The sequence below is a fragment of the Taeniopygia guttata genome, chromosome 1 (assembly GCF_048771995.1).
Source record: "Taeniopygia guttata chromosome 1, bTaeGut7.mat, whole genome shotgun sequence".
Taxonomy (NCBI): Eukaryota; Metazoa; Chordata; class Aves; order Passeriformes; family Estrildidae; genus Taeniopygia; species Taeniopygia guttata.
This window is the reverse complement of record NC_133024.1, coordinates 32,844,664-32,868,385: the sequence shown is the minus strand read 5'-3', so window position 1 is coordinate 32,868,385 and position 23,722 is coordinate 32,844,664. Positions and strand designations below refer to the sequence as shown.

Sequence of the window (23,722 nt, the reverse complement as noted above, 5' to 3'; positions counted from 1 at the left end):
ATAAGGATAATTTTATCATGGAATAGCCAATTTTCTTTCTGGGGACCATAAAGAGGCAATAACTCATATGTATAAATTTGAACCTGATTAGCTAAATCCAATAAGATAGATTTGAATTTTGGGTTGACATCATGCCAGATGGGAAAAAAAACCCAAACCTTTTAAAAGTGTCTGGAACCAAATCAAAGTGATTCTCACAACAGAATTTTTTCTGCAAACCCATGAAGAAGAGTCTTGAACTTAAATCCTTTGCAGTCAGCTTGATGCATGTCTGTATACTTTTCTTTTGGTGAGGTAAATGTGGGAGTGTTGGATAAGAGGATCCTTGACTTCTAGATGTAAGAGCAACAGCTTGACTCTTGTTCAGAAAAAAAAAAAAAAATCCACTGGGCAGTGATATGTGAAACAAATAGAGAGAAAAAAGAAATTATACATAATTCCTTAAGCTTTAAGCAATTTACCCTGGTGAAAGCTACTAAGAAATCTGAGAGGCAAATAGGGGACAGATCACACTACTGCTCCTAGAGCTGCAGAAATTACCTGTGATGCTTCAGCAACATCAAGAGCTTTGGTTATACAGTACATGCTTTTACGGAAGACATGTTCTATTTACCTGTATCTGTTTTCTCAGCTAAGTGCAGAAGAAATATAATATTCAAAAGAACTATATTCATAATCAGAACATAGGTAGACTGCTGAACGGACATGAATGGATGCCTTTCAGACCATCATTGGTTCTTACTGCACAGCAAAAGTATTTATTTCTCAGTAAGTCCTAAGTATTAGGAAAAAAACTAATCTTAGCCTGCTGTAAGATGACTGTAGTGTAACACAGATCTTCATACCCTTAAGTTTTCTTCTAGATGTGTCTGTTTCTAGAGTTGATTTAAGTGAGGGAACAGATTCGTAAAAGAGTGGAATAGTTGAAAGGAAACAATATATTAAACTTTTGATTGATGCGTGGCAAGATGCCTCTTAATTTGCTATGTGTGCACATGTTGGCAGAACTCACTATGATTGCTTTGAGATAAATGAACAAATCTTGCCAATGTGTATCGGTACCTATTTGCAATACTTCCATCCTTCGCAGAAAATTCTGCAAGGCTGACAGGCTGAAATTCATTCATAAGTGTATATATTGAAAGGAATAAAATAGGAACATAACACAGACAAGAAATAATACCATCTGTTATACCCATCTTGGGAGGTAACAAACTGAAGAAAAACTGTGTGCCTAACAATTCAGTGACAACATAGGTAATAAATACAGAGACTATGGTTGTTTAGTTAGAGCCACTTGAGCCAGAGTGCTAAGTACCTTTCTTTCGCAGTGGAAAAATATAATTTACTCATATTTACTGTGCCTTACATATCCTCATTAGCTAACTGAAGAAAAATAGCAGGCAAGAACCCATAGTTAATAAGATGAGCATCAATCCCCATGTATTCATATTCTGTTAGGAGAAAGAGCAAAGTTGCTTTCAAAACTCCTGGGTGAACAAGGACAGAGCAACTAGCCAATTCTACTGGTTGCTAGTTTTATCTTCAAAGAACAAAAATACCCTTCCTCTTAAGAAGAAACTTGTCTTAGACTGCCAAACTGTGACCATAAGCCTAATGATTCCAGTTTCACAGATGTGCACTGCTGCTGCTCCATTTCCTTTAGCACAGCTAAATGAAGGGTGCAGATACACAGCTTACAGCAATGCTACTGCTACAGAGCACAACATGCAGCAAGTTGTCAAACTCAGCTAGTTTGGAAATGTGGACCCATTTTAGAAATAAAAAATATCATCTCAGGAGTGTGTGAGCACAACCCTGAACTGAGTGTTTAGTGCACAACATTCAGTAATTACTTTTCTCATTAGGACTGCAATTTTTGAGAGTGCAGAGCAGCCATGTGACTAGGTCTGTGGAGTTGTGGGTTTGTGATCCAAACAGCCAAACTGTGTTAACCACTGCACCTGTCAAGGCAGCCTGGTAGGCTCGTGATCAATGGAGTCAGTAGCACAGTTGTGCTGTCATTGTGATTTGAGGGAAAATGTCAAGAGACAGAGAAAATACAAATAAATTGCAATTCAGTAAGTGTTTTGAATTCATGGATTTAGTGAGGGCTCTCAAATGAAATGAAAGGAAACCAAATGTGGTAAGTTCAACAATGTAGCAACTTCAGTAACAACTATCATATGAAACAATTGAAATAACAATTTCTCCTGTTGCATCATTAAAAAAAAAAAAAAACAAAAAAAGAAAAAGGCACCTGAAAGCTTTGAAGTAGCACCTCCCTTCCCAAGTACTCATGAGTATCCCAGAAACAGATCTATGATGAAAAAGCTCGTTGATTTTAATCATACTCTTACAGGTTCTTATATCAGCCCTACATATATGTATTACTTTCTCAATGAAATCACTTTCCTTGCAACATACAGAAGGAGGTTTTCTTCTCAGGAAAAAAACAAAACAAAACAAAACAAAAAAAAAACACCAAAAAACCCCCAACAAAATACTTTAATCAGAAATCACAAATCTCAAATCCAAAACTCACTGTAAAGCTGTAGTCCTTCCAGTATTGGATTTTTAACACTGGGTGGTATTCTCTGAAGGTATAAATTATGGTACCATATGACTCAGGTGGTTGTTTCAAAGTAATCAAGATGTACTTGGGTTTTTTTAAAATCCATAATGAAATTATTGTCTAAGATTCAGTTTGTTTTCTTAGAATAGGACAGTATTTGGAAAAAAGAAGGCATACCTCATTTTTTTAATGTTTTGACAGTTTAAGACTTATTAATGTCTTATTAAGAAACATACTTGACTAATGGTTTTCAGTATGAGCACTCAGAGGTCATAAAGGCAACTTACTGAGTGTGTTTTTTAACTTCTGTGTTTAGTTACCTATGCTGGATGTCAGCTGCTGGGTATTCAGCATTAGTGTGATTCATCAGAATTTCCAGTGAAGCAAATGGGAATTTAATTCTGAAGATGTAAGACCAAAATTATGCTCGGACCTCCATTATATTTCTCTTTTAGTTACTTTACCAGTTTACCATTATATTAGTCTTGTAGTGTGGCTTTGCTGAGTTTATATAATTTGAGACTCAGCAGTAAACACTGTGCTAAAATTTTTTAATTTTGAAATTCTTCAAACACAAAATTTGAAATTCTTCGAACACAAAAGGAAAGCTTGAGTTTCCCAGTAGTGATAGTATAATTACAAAAAAATGTTTACAAGTAGTAACATTCACGGTTCAATGGGATTTTTACTTCAATTGCAATTAAGGACTGCTCATACGTAAATGACTGAAATTATTAGATGAAACAAGATAAATTACTTTTTGTGTTGTGTTAGAAAAGCAAAGCTGGTGAAAGTTAAAGTAGGCAAAGTTGAAAGCATCTGAGAGGATTTAACAAGGAGATCACTGAAAGACTATTAAGTACCCATTGAAACTTTGATGAATTGTATATATAGTTTGCATTTTCTGAATTGATAAGAAAATATGACAGTCATTATGGCAAAAACGAAATAACAAACAAAAAGTGGTAGTACATGTTAAGCCTTTGGTTTATATTGTTATCTGTTACCTAAAGGAAGCACTACAGAGCTGTGAGTGCATGTGAGCGTGTACATCTTAGTACTTTAGTAATTATAATGCATGTCAACAATCACAGCAAGCTTCAATGAAGAGCCCTAGTAGAGAAGATATTGAAAGAACACCAGGGTGGCCGTCACAGATTAGCAGCACTGGCATTAGCAAATGGACATTGTGAACTCAGGTAAGAAAGCATAATTTATTAGTTAGAGTAATGATAATGCTGTTAGCTCCCCATGGTAGCTAATTAGAGGTGCCAGATAATGTTGATTCATTTAAGGATCTGTTGCTGTTTTCAATTACAGTTCTAGAATATGCAGCTGTACTATAAGAAAATGATTAAATGAGAAAACAGGTCTTTAAAGTAAATCTGTATAATGCCGAAGCAGAATTTAACAAAAATAGTTTAAACAACAGTAATGTATTAATAAATTAACATAAGTGTTCCCAAGAGAGCTGTGAATCTCTGAAACTCACTCTAACTGGAAAAAAATCTAGCTGCAAATCCTTGACATAGAAAAAATAGGCCCATGCACAAATGGTGAAAAATGGGCTCTTCCCTTTAGGCTTGTTCTCAAAATAATGGCTTTAAGTGGCTCAAACTCTTTCAATTGTACAATGGAAGAATGGATAAGTTTGGAAGAGATTACTGGAGGTCATCTTGCCCACCTCAAGCAGGGGCCCCAAAATCACATTCCTCACGGTTGTGTCCAGACAATGAGTACCTCCAGAGGAGGAGACTCCACAACCCCTCTAAGTGACATGTTCAATGAAGTATTAATAATTCCCTCTTCAACCTTAAGTAGAAGATTTTACTTTTTAGTCCATCTAAAACTTAGTTCGGTCAGGAACTCCAGATGTCCCTTCATATTATCAACCTATGCTCCACTATATTTAGCAAAGATTTACCTCCCAGAAGGTATTTGTTTGTACCTCCTCTATCTGGGCATCTTCTGTAATTTTTGTGAGGAGAGAGGTTGTTTTTCATCTTCAGCTGGGCCTGAGTGCAGCAGCTGAGAGTGACCAGACAGCTCTTTGCCGTGCAGTCACACTCTCATGGTAAAATCCTATTCTTAGCCCTGCTTTTTACACAGTTTGTGGCAAAGAGAAAAAGAACAAAAAAAATTTAAGATGCCATGTGAAAGATAAAGCAGTAATTCCACTGACATATCTGACTTCGCATGAATACTTTGACTGTATACTTGATAATTTGTGATGTTGAAGTTTTTTACATCATATCATCTTTGGGCCTCTTGGACTACATACTTCAATAGTTCTGCTTGATTTTAGTGTAAAAAAAGAGAGTTTTCAGTGTTACTAAGAGTGTTTTTGTTTAAATGAAATTGTATCCAGTCATTCCTATGCTTATAGCTTATAAAAAACATATGACAGTGGATAGAGTTATTAGGCTATGGAAAAGAGGAACAAATTTCTAAGAAAAGATAACATATGAATTAATGAGCAAATGAAATAGATATCCAAACAAGTATGAGCACCAGCGTCCCTTGGCACAAGGGAGCACTGCTGTGGTCCAAAGAAGCTCTTAGTGTCTGCTTAGAGAATCATATGCATGTTGAAGTGTTCCAAAGTACTTATTGACTTGATTGATGCTTCAGAAGAGTCTATTTGGTCAACAATATGTGTTCCTGTAGATTTACATAATAAGACAGAAAAGCTTCCCAGGAAACACTAGAATCTCTTAGGTCAACCACCACTATATTATGCCATAAGGGATTTATTTCACTTTAATCTTTCCTGAATTCCTTTCTAAAAGAGTGTGGATGGGTTTATTCAGTAATTTAGTCAGATTTTTTCCTAAACCAGTTTATGAAAGAAAGGAGATTAAAGCACCACATAACATGAAAATCCTTCAATTTTCCATTATAACTGAAACTGTACCTTTGTCAGGACCTGTGCTGAGCTGAGGACACAACCTCATACACAAGCCCTGGTTTCATCCTAATACCACTGACACCTCTCCATGAGGAAGACTAGGTCTCTAGTGGTCTTAACTTCACACTGTATTGTTATAATAATCCTGCTGAAAGTTAGTCATTAGTTAAGTACAAAGATATTAAATAACATTAATAAGATTAAATAAGATGAGAAAGGAAAAATTAGAAATTTGTGAGGCTTGACCAAATACCTAAATACTGAAAAAATTTATTGCATTCTAATTTGAACAAGAATTGAAATGCTACTTAGGGTCTCCAGAGGCTACTAAATCTCTCCTAGTGTATTCAACATTATTTTTTTCCTCTGAAAATCTTAAATAGAGAAGACTTACCTGAAGCCTCTCCCACATACTGTATGCCAGAGCTGTGTTTCTGAAGTGCACAGGACAATAGGGTAGGAAACAACTGGGGCCTGGAAGTGCTCCTTGCCAGCAAAACCTAAGTTCTGAACATGCCAGAAGGATCTAGCAGAAATCATTAAGAAGCATGTAAATATAAAAGCAAAAGTCTTACCAAAGTAGGGAAGTGAGAAATTAGACCAGTTTCCAAACAGTATTGGCCTTTGAAAATTATCAGTCAGCAGTAGCATGTTCAAAATTTGGACATGCCTATTTGTAAATATAGGAAGCAAGACTTTGTTGTAACAGTCACTCAGTATCTCTTTATTTGGGCATATGGTTAACAAAAACAACTATGTTCAGATGCTTTATATGTTGTCTGGTGACTTATCCAGTGGTAGGTGTCTATTTGGGCATATATTATGCTGTTAATGGAGTCACCAAAAGCAGACACCGGGATTATGGAATCAGCTATGATCATCTATATGAATTAAATAAAAGGTGATTAAAATCAAGAAATGAGGTGGTGGGATACCTGGCATGTCTTACAGGACATCTAGAAGTTAAGAATGTTGAAGTAAAAAAGAGTTGCGATAAAGGCTAAATGATAGACAAAAGAGTTCCATATTGGTGCCAGGTGGAATGGAAAAAAATTTCATTAATGTGTAATACTGTGCAGGACAACACTGTTAACTAGTTCACACTTAAAAAAAGAAAGCCTTGAAATCATGGACTAGAGAGAAAAATTTAATGTTTTCTGGAGACTACAGTACATGTTCTTTTTTTTTTTTTTTAATCTTTCATCCCTCTGATCCTAGATCATTCAAGTTCTGTGAGTTAAACCTTTTTTACAAACTGTTGACTCTACTGAAAATCCAAGAATCATACCAAATTGCTTTAGGCAATTTCAACCTCAGGTTAAAACAGCCAGTTCTGAGACAGTCAGGTATGGAACAAATAAAACTTCTGTTCTGTAAGGACATTACCCCAGAGACCCAGCCTCAGTGTTGCTTGGACTTCAGCTTTTCTGAATGTGTGGCCTAGGTTTGGGAATGAGTATTAGATTTACATGCTAAAATGACCTCAAATTCACTTAAGAAAAAGATGCAAAATATCCCATGTGGGTTGCAAAATGAATGAGGCAGAAATTCTTTGTTTGCTGAGAGAAAAACAAACCCCGATCAAGTCCAGAGGTAGCAAAAATATCTTGAATTTTATCAAATGACCTGAAGACTGATACCCAGTTATTAAGGTAAATGAAACTTCCTTGCATTTTCCCAGTTAGGAGAATGAGGAAGAGAAGAGGGGTTATGAAGGAGGAGAGCTACATAGAGGGTGAAGGGTCTAGAGCAGAAGCCTTGTGAGGAGCAGCTCAAGTTGCTTGGATTGTTTGGCCTGGAGAAGAGGAAGGAGACTGAGGGGAAGCCTCATTGTTGTGCACAACTTCCTCACAAGGGTAAGCAACAGGGCAGGCACTGATCTCTTCTCTCTGGTGACCAGTTACAGGACCTGAGGGAATCTCCTGAGGACATGTCAGGGGAGGTTTAGGACAGATATTAGATATTATTCACCCAGAGGGTGGTTGGGCTCTGAAACAGGCTTCCCAGGGTAGTGCTCACAGCACCAACCTGACAGAGCCCAAGAAGCATTGGGACAATGCTATGGGGGACATTTTGGGACTCTTTGGGTGTCCTTTGCAGGGCCAGGAGTTGGACTCAGTGAACCTTATGGGTCCCTTCCAACTCAGGATATTGTGTTATTCCATGATTCCACATTTGTTGCAATTTCACATCTCTAGTTTTTCTCCTTTATTAGGCAAATATAGCAAAATGGCAGGGAAGACCAATATACAGGAGACATGATAATCGAAAAGAAAATACTACAATGGAAGTAAAGCAGAGCTGACTTTTATTTGATACAGCTGCTGAGTTATTCAAGGACAGGCCCTCTGGCTGCCCTGTCATCAGATACCTTTGGAAGATCCCCGGTGTGAATGACAGAGTGGCTCAAGAATGACACAGCTCAATTCCCATTTTATTGTTTTTCATTGTAATCTGATTATCTGGTGCTACATGTGTCAAAGTGACATTGTTTGACAACTGCATCAAATTCACAGGAGGACAGGACTGTGTTAGGAAAAACATGTGCTTTGTTCAGCCATTTCAACGTGCCTTGGGGATTGCATGCACATTTTTCAGTTTCTGATCTCTTTCCCTTACAGTACAAATAGCTAATACCTTGAATAACTCTAATTAAATGTTACACTCTGGAAGGTATGATTTGTCAAGTAACAGGGTGACTGGTACAGCCATGGCCTGGAATAAAGGATACAAAGGGCTATGATGACTGAAAAACATTAAGCCTTAATTTTTATGTTTAACAGCTTAATTGTCAATGAATGTGGAATCTACCAGAAGAGTGGAACTATGGGTTGTTTATTAATTAAAGATAGTTTAGAATCAAGTGATTATATCCTAGCAAGACCATTCAATTCTGTCCATATTTTTATGACTGCACAATAGTTTATAAAATATTTTTACACATGAGGAGTTCATTTAAGGTTTTTTGCAATTATCACATCCCTGTTTTCCTTCAATCCAGTACAGAGAACTCACAGAACAGAGAGTTTAAGTTAAAGGTGCTATTTTAACAGAGCAGTCGAAAGATGCTGCAGGCACAGGCCCAGAAATCCAATAGAGAACATAAATTATTTACCTACAACTGCATAATCAGGGTCATGCTGGAAGAGGCACCCAACAAACAGCAAGGTGCTATGAGAGATGCTGTCAACATTTCTGTTAATCGACTGACTCTCAATTTTTGTCCCAGCATGTGTGTTGGCTATTGTGCTGCTGGAGACGATGTCTTTCAGATGAGACAGAAAATTAGCTTCTGACTACATGCAGTCACTACCGATCCCATGCCAGCCTCTGTAAGAGCAGGAGATAACCCAGGTGTTCTCTGGTTCAGATAATTGCATTTTGCTGATCTAAATTTGACCTGTGGTTTTAATCAGACATGATATTCTTAACCTGATCCTCTAACCTGTTATGTAGGTTCATTGTTTATGGGTAAGGTACTGCCATTTCAGGGAGACATGATTCTTTATGTTTGGGATAAATATTCTTAAGAGGAGAACTGTTCTGTTGTTATTGCTATAAGGACACATTCACTGACATTTTGAAGAACGGCATGGGAAGGTTATTGTGCCACCAGCATAAAATGATGAGGAGAAAATTCCAGTAAGTTATAATTTACTTATTTTCTAACAAGCTATTAAAATAAATATATCATGAATTAAAATCACGTGAAAAGAGGATGTGTGCAATTGAGGAGAAAAGAGCTCAACCATGCTCCTAAGCCTCCAGATTTTATTCTAACTTACATTTCTAATTTAAATCCTGTGAACCCTGGGCAGACAATGTGGTAACACCATGGGGAAAAAAAAGTTAATAAAATAATAGATGTTTGCCTAGGTTTCAATCTCATGAAAAAATCCTAAATCCTTCTTGGTCAAGCCCTTAAAGTGACCAGAAAGGTTGAATCATGAAAATTTTATGAAACTTTCATAAGGATGTAGAATCAGTACAGTGGCATTTGCTTGAAATTCATGCTGAGAGATGAGTTTTCTCTCCCCCATCCCTGGAAATGTTCCAGGCCAGGTTGGCTGTGACTTGGTCTAGAGGAAGATGTCCCAGCCCACAGCATGGGGACTGGAAATAAATGATCTTTAGGGTTCCCTCCAACCCAAAACATTCTGTGGTTATTTGGTTTTATGAGCTGTGTTCATGTGTGCAGTTCCTTTACTGTCTCCTATACTGGTGTTTTTAGTTTGGAAAATCGGATAGTAATAAGTCTTCCAAAACCATCAAACCCCCCCAAAACCTGTAAACTACGTGAGATACAGAAAGAAATCTAGATGCCAAAGTACTACCAAGGGAGACCAAGGACACCAGCAGCAAATTAGACTGAATAATAGTTTATAATGTAGCAGTTCAGAAAACATGACTGAAACTGTTTACACAGAAGTGTCATGTCCTTGATCAGGTTTCTCTGGGTAGTACTTTGCATCTGAAACATTGTGTATACACTGTTCCTGTCAATAACCAGTGAGGGAATCAAACAACAACAAAAAAACCTCAGTCAAGCTGTCAGCTGTTCATGGAAGGCACTGGAAAGGATTCATGATTAAGTGGCTGAAATGACTGAATAATGAGGAGTAATTAGAAGGCTAATTTATGACTAAACATTTAATTTTGATGATGGAGGTCAATGGGAGTTTAATCATTAAGTGTGAAGGAAGATTTATCAGTCCTCAGTAGAAAGTTATTTACCGTTATTTTTGTCATCATCTTACCAGAAACTATTTTGACATTTATGAAGTATGTACAAAAAAAAAAAAAAAAACAAACCCACAAAAACAACAACAACAACAACAACAAAAAAAAAACTTTCATATGAGGGCTGTAGTTGGAAGAGAAGAGACAAAAGTGAATCTTCCCAACGTTATTTCCTAAAAAAAGTGACACAAATCTAGGTCAACACGTGGGTAAACTGTAGCAGTCAGGGCATGTAGAAAGAAGAAACCAAACCTCCAGTGACTAGATGACCAGACAGGATTGAATTGAACTTCCTCCATGATTCTTTTATATGACTTTATGCAATCAGTATTGCATTGTTCCATGAAGAAAACATTATAATAATAAGTATTATTGTCAGCTCTATATCCTTTAAGGCAACTGTAATAATTTGAGACTAACCATGCCTCTCCTTTATTAGGGCAAAAATGTTTCTTTCATATTTCATAATTGATGGTAATTTCAGCAAGATGATTTTTCTCAAAACAATACTTTTGTATTCCTAAAAAAAAAAAAAGGTTTTGCTTACTTCTACTAGCATAATGCACATCCTGCCTGACTTTAGATTCTTATCGTACAGCTGCTCCATTAGAATCAGTAACCTTGCCTGTCTATGATCAGTGAAGAGCAGAAAAATACAGACCATGATTCATATTATGATGTGTGTTTTTTTTTGTCTAACATGAGAAGAATGAAATGCTGGACTTTTTTAGTCTTCTATACTGATTCCCAATAACCATATAACATATATATGAGATTAAGTGAAACCCACCCTTATTCAAACACCAAAATATTAGCTGATATGATTAAAGCCATGGCTTTTTCGTCCTTGAAGAAAAGAGAGAAGACTCTAAAGGAATTAGACAGGAAAATTTCCTGAGCAACCTTAAATGGACTTGCTATGGGAGTGAATTTGAAGTAGATGACATCCAGGAATTAAGCTACCTCACGTGTTTCTGTGAAATAAATTACACTAACTGTAAGCAAATGTCCTGAGAACAGACTAAACATGGTGATACTTTCCTAATTCATAAAAAAAAAAGCAGAGGATATATTTGAATGTTTATTTTATCATTACTTCTTCTAGTTTCATCAAAGTAAAATATGAGAGGGAACTGTTAATCAGTTTTAGGTATATATTGTCTATTTCCTCTGAGAGATAAAGTTCAGCCTTCATTGTTTTTATGAAAAAATTCATGCTCTCTTTATCACCTATTTAATTTATTTTCTCATTAAAAAATGCTTTAAATCCTTATTCTTCACATATTCCAAGCTGAGAACCATTTAGGGACATTTTTCAGCCACGTCCTTAGTTTGGTAAACAGCTAAGCCTATTATTGTTGATTTGTTGACAAAATTAGAAAAGGATAATTAGTCAGGCAGAGATGAATAGGCTTCAAATTTCACCAAGAGCAAGAAGTGCATTTCAAAGAAATAACTCTAAGTCCTATTTGAAACATTGTTTACCAACTATACCATAACAGACCCTAAACTGTCTCTAGTTGTTCTTAGAGTTTGTCTATTGAAATGGACAATAAATCATACATTAATGAAAAGCAGGCATATGGTTCTAGGAAAGAAAATAAACAAATTGAGTGTTTCTCTGTTTTATAAAGAAGTGAAATCACCTGGGTAACATTTTGTTGTTATTAATTTTGTCTTCACAATTACTTATTTCCCCTTATTTCTAGCACATATTTTACCACTTAAATTTGGGTTTACACAATAGAAACTGTCTTCAACCTCTCTTAAAGCAGTACATACAGCTTTCAGACAGAGATCAGTGTCCCATTACACTAAGTATTGTCCACAACAAAAAGGCCATCATAATTTCCAAGATTAAAAGGTAGAAAATATTCTTTCTGATATCCATAAGGATTATCTGATTGAATGTTTTTGCATGACAAAAGACTACAACACTTTCAGACAAAGTAGCTACAGTCTTGTGAGTTTTATAACCCATGCGTTTAGCAAATAAACCTCACATTTGTGGCTGTTGATTATTACTTTCATTATTATGGTGAAAAGTAGGTCTTTCCTTTGGCTAAGCATTTATTTTATTTTTCAAGATGTGTGTAAGCTAATGGTATGCTAATCAGGGTAATGATTTCAAAAAGACACTTTAGTAATCCATTTAATTAAAATAAAAGCTCATACTAATTATGAGGAAGCACATTATTATTTATCATTAGAGTTAGAAGGCATACTTACTGCAGTCCCTCCTCTAATTCAAATTATTAAGAAATCTGTGATATAATAAGCCCAACATCAAAGTTGTGGTGATAAATGCTAGTATTTTTTTAAAGTGAACCAAACCTTTTTCTTTTCAGCTGAATGGAATATATCAGTCATAAGGAAATGTAAATTTGTCTTGAAGTCTAATTTAAATCAATGATAACATCCAAAAGATAGTACATCTCCAAGAATGTATGTCTCCTAGTTCATGGGGGCTTTGGCTTTTGTTTGAGAAAAAATTATGATCATTATTAAGAATCTTTTGATGTCACTCTTTTGAATATATCAGAGAACTATTCAAAAGACATTGAAGTCACAGTGAATTGATGAAATCAATAGGAAATTTCCTAGGTCATTGGATAGTGGTGATCTACATTTCAAGGTGAACTGCTTTTTACTCGTACCCATGGATGACAAAGCCAAAATTTTGGTCTCTCATACTCTAAAACTGGAAGCAGGTAGTGTCTCTAGGGAGATTTATATTTACCAATCTGTCTCCTTGGCTATTTAAAAGTCTTGTTTGGGCATGTCCTGTCTATTGTTCACAACGAAGATGTTTGGTTTGCGTTCTCTGGGCATTAACACAGAAGCTGTTTATTCAGCTTTTGTACTTAGAGGCTGCAAACCACCTGGCATCACGTTGCAACTTCCAGATTGAACCCTGGTAAACCAAAAACAGAGGCTTTCTCATATCCACCATCCAATGACCTAGAGACTGGTAATTCATCTGGCACACTGTAGAAACAGCTCTCAGTTCCACCTGAGGTATTTGTGTTTGTATCTGCTATCAGCCAGGTAAATGCTTTAATCAATATCCTGATATTTGAATTGCTCATTCCTCCCAAATTAAAACATTGCCTGAGATTAGCAATAAATATTTGCATCCATAAAGAGAGAAAATGTTGCAGTGTACCTAATTCTAAATCCTTTTAATTAGAGCATATAGGAAAGGAGAGCTAGAGGTTAGTTCAGGTTCAATAAGTACTTAATATAACGCTAAAAATATCCAGTTATTTCCTGGACGACTGTTTTTTCAGTCTTTCATGTTTGCGTCTTCCAAAACAAAACAGAAGAATAATTAGAAGGTGGCTAGGCCAGGAAGTATTTTAAAATCATCCAGCTAACAGACATGTATTAGACTTGCAACCTAGGTGACCTGGGGACTACAAGTTTAGGAGATATGGCTACCTTCTTATCTTCCAGATATGATCCATAAATAAGGACTGGTATATGCTCCTATCTCCAAGGGAAACCTGATTCTTGTGAATCCAGAGATGACAGAAAACATAGAAGATATTGTCATCTCCCATTTTGGATTGGTTTTCAATTGACTCATCCTGTCTCAATTTGATTAATACTTATTCAGCTTGCTAGTAGCCTCCAGAAAGCAGAAGACTTTCATTTCTGGAGGCTTGGCATTGGTTTAGCTCTTTGCTGAGTTTGGACACTCATTATGCCAGTTCAATTGAAGACACTGCTGCATTTTACCTTGGAGACCTTAGTCCAATATATAATCATGATAAAGGTGATCTGTGCAAAAACTTTGAGCAAAAACCTGTAGAATTAAAGCTTTCTGTAGTTTTGGGAATAAGAACTACAAGAGAACATGTCAATATTTTGAGTGTAGCATAAATTATCAATTCTGTATCCTAAAAAATTTGTAAAAACTAAGATATGATGGTCAAAAATCATTCTAGAATAATTACTGCAGATAGGATGAAATGACAGAGTAATGTCTGGTATATTCAGAACTTTTTTAGCACAAAGGGAAATCTCCATGCTCTCTTTGCATAATTGATGAGACGTGAACATTTTCTTTATGCTCTGGCTGCTATAAAAGTATTTTCCTGTTTCCTTCCCATAAAAATCAAATAAAGACTACCTAGAGCTTAGAGTTTGTATGATTATGATTATTATCCCTTATGATGTGTTTCACTGAAATTAATTGCATTGAATTATTATGATGCTGTACAGCTGGCTGTTAAGGAACATGGCAATGAAACTGCATGGGTACAGAACATGCAGTCCTGTCATCCCAGACTGGTCAACAGACTTCTCTGCCAAGACTGTGATTAGCTCTTTTCACATACTTATGCTTGGTCTTTTCTTATTGCAGCCGGACCCCTTAAATTTAGAGGCTACAAAAAGGGTGGCAAAATAAAACAAAATAAAAGCCAAAAATAACCCACCAAAACAAAACAACAAAAAAAACCTGGTAGTGCAAACAGGAAAGAAGCTCAGAGGAAAAAGACTTGTAACGAGGAGCACATTTACATTTTTGGCCATGAATGACCACCATTAAATCTGCACATGGAGGGGACCTGCTGATACTGAGGATTAAGAATAATTTCATTTCAACAGCAAAACAGAGAACAATTCTCAAACCACTACAAAAAATGTTAATGTACATGACGTATTGTGGGACCCTTTAAGAGCATCCTCAATAAAAGGATGAAGGATAAAATGAAGGTTTAGTCTTCAGTGCTGTGAGTGTTTTGCTTATTTAAGGGAACTCCTATGGACAGAACTATTAGGTGATCATAAGGGGAAAAAAAAAAAGAGAGATGGGTAGCATCAGAGCTTATCTATGGAAGTGAAATGAGCTGGGTGGGCCACTTGTGGGGCTTGGCCGGGCTGACTGTAGCACAGTATTTCCCTGCGGAGTTCCTCTCCAGTTTCTTTCACTGTAAGAAATGACCAGCACCTATGGAGATAAACTGTCAAATTGCTAAATAATCCTCTCTTGGTCTGAATTAAGAGTCTTGATACATTTATATTTATAGTTATTTTTGGACATGTATTAATTAATTCTCCAATCAAAATTCATACCTTATTTTGCCTTTGACAAAGAACCATTTTTTGATTGTTGGTATTGTTGGCTGTTGGGGGTATGCTACTTTTTTTTTCTGCAAGGGAATTTTTTATTTATGAACTAGGTCAGTTCTGTTTTCTGCTCTATGATGAAAGAAACATGACAGCATTTTCCAAACAAAAACATGCAGTTTTGTTGCTGCTGCTGCTGCAGTGTGGAACTATTGGTACTCTTTGTACAGTCAGAAGTTGCTCATGGAAAAGAATGGAAAGATTAAAGATACAGTGGGAACATGTGAAAAGTATTGCTACTTTTGTAATTTTTTTATTGCTGAAATAATTTTAAAGTTTTTGGTTTTAAGCATATAACAGAAATCTTCAATTTTAATAATTTTCTAGTATCCATCAAAAGTCATTTAGTAAGTGTTCATATTTAAGAGATATCCTGTATTAGAAGATGCTTGCTTCCTCCAGACTACTTTCAGTACTGCAAGAGTCATAATGAAATGTCATTTCATGAACCTCAAAATTCTGAAGAGGTGGGAATTAAAAAGATTCATTTTAGGCTTATACATTTTTGTCAGCTCAAAAATCTTGTCCATACAGAACAAATTAATTGAAATCCATTGGGGGCTATATAATCTACTTATGTCTTCTGGAATAGACGTAAATTCTTCAGGTACTTTCACACATTTCAAAAGAGTTGTGTCAAATTTTCAACAAAGAACTAGTGTTTCAGTTAAATTTTAAATGTCTGTGCAATCTGTTCCTTCTCAGTAGGTTGTTGTCTGAAGAGAAGTATCACGGACCCTAGCAACACTTTGAATTTTCTCCCAAATCTCATTGTATCTGGGGAAATATAATATGCCTAAAGTCATGGGTGGTCATTTGTTCTGTTATTATGCAATTATTTTTCAATACCCTGTATGCTGGAGACCAGTGAAATGGAACTCTAATTCAGTCTTTTAATTAAGCTCAAAAATAAAATCTATGCTAAATTGAAATAATAGTAGTCAGACAAGCAAAGTATCTGTTCCATTCAAAGTATCTGTTTTCACATTCTTACACTGTTTTGAAAGTCTTACACTTTCACAGTATAATCCTACAGTTAAACTTTGCTATATTAAGAAAAAACATTTAGCAACCTTTCAACTATGGAAAGATGATTGGAAAATGTGAAAACTTTTCACATGATGAACTAGTTCTTCTGCTGTGAGTCAGGAGGATAAGCCATCTAACTTCTTCCTGACTGAGATGATAGCAACATCACAAGCCCTGAAAGAAAAATAAAAAATGTTGGTCTGACTAGTTTGTGACATACGCAGTTAATTGATATGCTTTGTATTTATACTTTGCAGTAGAACATCCTCTGGGGTTGGATGCACTTTTTTTCTTTGCACTGAAAGCTTTTCAGTGCCTACTGTTGCTATTGAGCATCAGTAATTCCCCTTAACATATAAAAAAATCTGTATTAATGAATACAATCATAGTTAATATAGCAGACAAAAGGACAAAGTGGGTGGATAGTTTACAATTCATTTACTTTCACAGACTGACTAAAGTCTTTTGACTAAACAATTAATATTAAAATAGCAAAAGGGAAAGAAGAAGAGAGGAAAAAAATAAACAACACATTAAAGTCTCATAAAAACCCAAATATAACAATTACAATGCTAATTATCCATTTGATCACTGCAATTCTCGACAGGCTGATTTGGTTTTAGTCAAGTAGAAAAAGATGAATTCTCAAATTGCATTTTATTTGCTTTGCTTCTTATAACTGTTGTAATTTCATCATAAGTAATTAAATGAATAAGTATATATATGTACAGTATATACTTTAACCGATTCAGAAAAACATCAGGTTCCCCAAAGTGAAGCTGCACTACTCTTAGTATTTCTTGAACAACCAACTTATCCTCAAGTAAGTGTGTCCAAACACCTTAGTTAGTTACCAAATATCTGTTTACCTGTTACTAAGTCTAATCATACCACATTAGTCACTGTCTAAGTGTAAAGTAGTTAAGTTTGGTCCAATCTGTGGTGGAAAAAGTTTATGGACAGTCATGGTGCATCTCATCTGGAAAGATTTTACAGGCACGGTGAAAGGATATGAGAGGATTTTTTGTGAACTCTTTTTAACTTGGATATCTGAGTGGTCTTCTCATGTCTCACTGGGTATTTGCATTATGAGACCCTAATTTCTTCTCTGTCTTTTGCCCCATCCTGGTATGTCTTTCTAGATGAATCTGCTCTGTAGATGATTTGGGGTGATCAGACATGCCTGTTTGCAAATCCCTGCTTCATTTATCAAGAGGTTTAAAAGCATATAGTGAATGAAGGCAAGAAGAGTATAAAGAGACATTGCTATCTAAAGAGCCATTTATGTTCTTACATGAAGCAAATTTTCCATGGATTATTGATAAAGTTTTTAAACAAGCAAAGTTTGTTATTTCAATAACAGCTTAACTATTCCAGGCAGCCATTCTGATATTCTATGTCTATGTTGATGGTATACCCACAGCTGCATCTTCTTGTGCTTGGAATAGTTCTCTGAACAAAAGTCATGCAGCAAATAGGCTAGACTGATGAGAAACTATATATATTTTGGTAAACCAAGAAGATTGATATGTTTGTTCATTTTTTATTAAAGTCTCAAAACTCTGATCTCTAGCTGCAAAACCTGACCACGCAGTAAAAATAGTCAGTTTGCAATACAAAAATTTCTAGGGCCTTGGAAAGAGAAAACAGAGAGGCATCCAACATGATCTAAATAATGCAATGACTGAGTGGAGCATAGCAGAGGAAGTGTGAAGCAATTTTTCTCTCATGTTGATAAAAAAATGAAGTCTTGCAGAGACTCTTTATTCTTATGTGTTATAATGGAACTAGCATGGAAACTAGCCAAATTCCTAAGGGCTAAGGAAGCCAGAGCTGAGAGAGTGTAAGAGTTTTTTTTACTTTCAGAAGAGGGTGACACTATGACAGATGCTATAAAAGTTATCTTTATATTATCTGATGACTAATTGCTAGAGAACAGGATAATATACTGCAGTGTTTGTGATGGGAGAGCTGATTTCAGGATTATGAGTAGCAGAAGTTGACTTTCTGATTTCAGTCCATGCTAACTGTCCTGATCTCAGCTGGAAGAAAGTGAAAATAAATGATTGGCATTATGCACTCAGGCAAAAGATTTCAAGGCTTGCCATGCAAGGATGCTTCACTGCTAAGTACCCTCAGCACTCTTTGCTCTGGAGTGTTGGACATAGCCAAATATGAATGCTGCAGTTCTGTATGGATAATCACAGCTCCAATAATGAATCTTATACACATGTGAGAAGCAAATAAACCAACATCCTGTGTCTCCAGTGTAAAAACAAACATCCTCAAATCTTCCTACCTCTATTCAGCTGGAAAAACTCTGATTTCACTTGTAATGCACAAATCACAGAGATACCATCTAATATGGCATGAACCTAAGATACTGAATTGCAAACGAGCAGGGTTTGCCAATGATTAAATTATCATTCAAGTGAACTTTGCAAAGTGAAGAAGCATGAACAGATTGTCTTTGGAAAGTTCCGTTTGGATGGACAAGTTAAATTAGCCTTTTTGAGTTTGTACAGGCTTCATTTTTTGTGAGTTGTGCTGTTGTGTCGTCATTTGTACCTGTACAGTTCCATTTTGTTTGATTTATTTTTTCAGTAGACCATGACAAAATTGAAATAATTCCAGCAAATGTTTCCAAAACTACAAGGAAGTGTCCCACAAAATAAGAACAGATTATTGTTCTAAAATCACAATTGCAGGGCACAGTCAGTATAAGAAAAGACTAATTATTTCTATAATTTACACTATTAGTTTCTAAGATTGAAATTTTTTTTCATTATACTATTGACTCCCTAAGATAAAAAAAAATGCTGAAAATATAAAATTTGCAATCATATAAAAAGAGGTAATGTATGTGTATAAATGGAAAACAATATATCAAATTGGTAATTTCTCCAGATCAATACACAATGTCAACATGCAGTTTTAAATATTTTTAAAGAAATTAGGATGGCATCAAGAGTAAAATCAGTATGTTAGTGCTTAATACAGTTCTGGGCAAAACTTCACAGCTCAAGAGAGTCACTCTTTTTCTAAACTCTCCCAACCTATTTTTACATTTGGTTAACCATGGACAGCAAGTGCCAACTAAGCCACTCTATCACTCTGCCTTCTCAGCCAGGGGAGAGAAAATTAGATAGAAAAAAACTTTCAGGCTAAGATAAGACAGTTTAGTAGTGCAAAAGTGGAAGGTTACACACACACACACAAGCAAAGAGAAGAAAAAAAAAATATTTCCTACTGCCCATCAGCAAGTGATACCTGGATACATTCCAGGAAGCAGGGCTTTAGCATGTCTAGTAGTTGCTCTGGAAGGCAAATATTGTAAATAAAGAATGCCTCTCATTCCTCCTCTTTTTATTAGCTTTTATATCTGAGCAGATTCCCTGTGGTATTTAATATCGCTTGGGCCAATTTTGGTTGGATGGCCTGGTTGTGTTCCCTGCCACCATCTTGCTCATCTCGAGCCTACTGATGTTGGAGGGGGATGTTGAGAGACAGCCCTGATGCTGTTCCAGCTTTGCTCAGCAGTAACCAAAACCCTGATATGTTATCAACACCTTTGCAGCTACCAGTGTAGAGCACAGCACTGTGAGGGCTGCTATGGGGAAAATTAACTCCACATCAGCTATTCCTAATGCATGGGGATAAAGTGTTAGGTTTTAAGAATTGTCATGGTTTGACGCTGGCACAATGCCAGCGCCCCATGAAAATACAACTTACCAATCAAATGCTGTGAAATGTGATCAAGGACAGAGCAAAGCAGGCCAAACTTAATAACAAAGGAAAAGCTTTATTACACTACTACTACTACTACTATAAAAGGAAAAGAAAGGAAAGGAAAAAAACACACAAAATTCGAAATGAAAACCTTCCAAAACATTTCTCCTCCCTCCACCCAACTCCACCAAACCCCAGCGAGACCCATTTGGATCCTTAATCAAGTTTTCACCCTTCAATATAATCAATACTGAGTCCATCGGGGAAGAGAGGAGTCCCCCTTGCAACCATAGACCCCCAGGAAACACAACTGCCACCTTTTGTGTTTCCAATGTCACACGTGGCACCGCCCAGACACACCGGGCCAGTGTGACATTCTCCTCTCCATGTCACAGTGCTCTCACCACCGTGCATGGACAGAGACTGCTTATAGGGCCCCTTTAAGGATGCTTTGCCAAGGACCACCAGGAACAACAGTCCAGTATCACAATTTGGGACTAGAGTCCCCCCCATTTTTCCCTGGGGCCGAGGGTCCAAAAGACAGAGACCGCCTTCTCTTCTTCCTGAAGATGGAGGGCATCCTCACACCCTCCTCAGCTCTCTCTCTGTCCACTCCAAAACTGGTAGTTGCTGCAGAAGGTCTCTTGGCCCACCAATGCATCCCCCTAAAATGCAGTCCCTCTTGAAAGAAAGAGTGGTTCAGTCTATGGTAAACAAGCAGAGTCCAGCCAAAGGCCACTCTATCATCTGCCCCCAACCTTCTTCTCTAAACATCTGAGGTTTCAAGCTGTCTCTCTTTTCTTCAAATTCAGGAGGAGTAATATTTTATAAAGCCTTCATTTCTCAGGAAGGGTTAAAAGTCCCAACTCCCAAGGATGGCTCGCTGCCCAGGCTCCAGCTCCCACAGCCCGGCTGGGCACCTTGCGGCCCCCCCGCTCTTCTCCTTCCCTGCGGCGAACTGCTGATAAAACCACCGAGTCTCGTTTTTCTCTCTTGGGAGAGAGAGAGACTCTGGGGGGGAACGGAGACATCCCAGATTTCTCCACCCTTCCATCTGCAGGAGCTGACCCAGTCGGTTCCGATCCTTTACCTCCTGGCCTACCTGTGCAGGCCGCATGGCTCCCCTCCCCCACCCAGCCCGGGCTGGGGGGGGAGGTCCATATCATGCGATGACCGGAACCAAAGAAGGACGAGTCCTCCTGGGAATTCCGCTTTTAACCCCTCTGTGTTCTCAGAGGCGTGTCCACCTTCAATTGGTCACCCCGAGTGTCAGTATCCAAACCTGACCCCTGACTGGATGAACCTCTTCCTTCTAAAAAAAAATTCTCTTCCCGTGTCAAACCATGGTTTCCATCTTTAAAATCACCATGAATCTAAACATGAAGGGATAGAATGATTAGTAAAAAAAAATTACTCTTGAAAATTAGTTAATATATTTTCATCAGCTGCATAAAATAGAACAGTATATATTTCAGGTAAAGATAATTGAAGCAACTTTTTTAGATTTTGAAAACCTTAAATTCAAACCCATTCCTTCAATGGGTGAAGGAATGAAAAGAAACTGAAGAAGACTTTAAGCATGAATCCCATTTTTCTGTGAAGTCTAATTACATCTTATTTTAAAAGTTGCTTCTTTCTTGTAGTCATTCCTTGTTATACTTGAACAGAGCTGCGTCCACTCTTCCCCTATATGTTCAAGAATTCCAAATGTGCTTAAATATTTATGTTTTCTAAAGTAGGAAAGGTAGCGAGTCTGTATTACCCAACTGATGTTAAGAGATAAAAGTATGTTCTGAAAACATTACTTCAGCAGAAACTGTAGTATGGAAATGGGGATACATAAGGCACATGTTTAACAGATTTTCAGAGGCTTAGCTGATCTGTAATGTGCAAACAAAACTGAGGTGCACATGTTTTTAAAATATCCAAATCAACTGCAACATTGCTTGGTTATTCAGGACTGCATCTATGTAGACCTGAATCATGCTATTATACATTACTGAAACTGGGATATCAGCTTTTGGAGGTGGCAGTTGGCTCTTATTTATCTGTGAAGATTCATTGGGGAACATGAAGCAGAAGAAAGGAATATACATAAAATAATTAATGAGACACTCTTCCTGAGTGCGTTCAGACCTTGTTCATACCTCTACACTTAACTGCATTTTCAATCCACATGCACAATTTTTTTCTGACCAGACTAAATGACAAAATCCCCAAGATGATGAAATTTTCAACATATCAATAAATATTTTCTGTACTGTAAATCTAACAATATCATGAATAATCATACCAAATTTTCTTGTATACTAGACTGTAAAAAGTGGATAAGTTGACAAAATGATCCCTTTTAATTCTTCCCTATGTCATTTTTAACACTTCAGTTAGGTCTTCTAGATCTTCTTTTCAAATTTAGTCAACTGAGAAAAGTTTAAATTTCTTCACCGAAATGCTTTTATTCCTTGCAATCAAAGAGTGCTATTTCCTATTATAGAGACAGCCAGGAGAAAACAAGTCTTTAGATAATGAAGTTGTGCATATAACATTATTGTTCTCCTGAATTCATTGAATTTAATTTTATAAGTTCTAGTTCAGTTAAATAAAACAAAACAGAAACATGAAAAACATTATGCATGCTGTTGTCTTGGAAACCTAAAATATTTAGTCAGTGTAAGATATTTTTTCTATCACGCTTTTCAAATGTAAGAGTTTTCTTTTACCATAAATGGTCTTTTATTGTTTTGAATTAGGCTTTTGTTCTAGTAAGCATTGATGGGTATACAGCAGGTCTTTGTGAATAAAGAGTTTTTGAGTAAACTGTTTCCAAGGCTTCCAAAACTCAAACTGAATTTTTTGGGACATAAAATAGGGATTTTTTCTGAGTAGGAATTAGCCTAAGCCTCCATAGTAAATCCAGATTTCTAACACTAGTAGTTTAAGAATTGCTCAAATGTCCAAAATACTTCCCAATAAACTTTTCCAGTGTCCTTTCCAAATTATAATAAAGAAAACAATTAATTATTTATTCTGAAACACCTGGCTGAGGAACTGTACTGACTATTGTCTATCTTTTGAAATAATTTGTTTAATAATAAGAGCTGGTCCAGCAACCTGGCATTACATAGCTACCCATTTAAATAATCCTTCATTTGTTTCAAGAATTTCCTTTCCTCAACTTTCTTGTGTAACACTGAGCCAATTATTTTACCTTTTTTCCCAGGTGCAACTTCACTCCTTGTTTTTCCACCTCCTCCCCTCAAGTGGTACAGGGGCTGGGGAATGGGGGCTGTGGTTAGTTCATCACGTCATCTCTGATGGTCCTTCTTCCTCAGGACTCTTCTCAATCTTCCCTCCAGCATGGGGTTTGTCCCATGGCAGACAGTCCTCAATTAACCTCTCCACTTTTATAAGTTTGTATAAATGTCATCTTGTCTGCTTCATCTTTCAAGTCTCCCAGCTAATTCTTTCCATAAAGCTAGGGAACTTGGGAACTTCTTTTAAAGATAACTGCTCTTCTTAAAAAACTCAGGTTATATCAAGCTAGGCATGAACAATTTTAAACATTGTCCTTGATTGAAAAATACATGAATTACACTCACAAGAGA

General features: G+C 36.5%; 1 protein-coding gene across 33 annotated transcripts in view; it reads left to right on the top strand.

The window, feature by feature from the left end:
* Window positions 1-23,722, top strand: part of TENM4 (teneurin transmembrane protein 4) — a 1,535,912-nt gene that overhangs the window by 53,536 nt on the left and 1,458,654 nt on the right. For 2 of the 33 annotated variants that reach the window (XM_072936941.1, XM_072936891.1), the window contains one exon: window positions 3,670-3,774. The exons of the other annotated variants lie outside the window; for them this stretch is intronic. The gene's annotated coding sequence lies outside the window, so the exon portion shown is untranslated. The remainder of the gene's footprint in view (window positions 1-3,669; window positions 3,775-23,722) is intronic. 33 annotated transcript variants of the gene reach the window in all.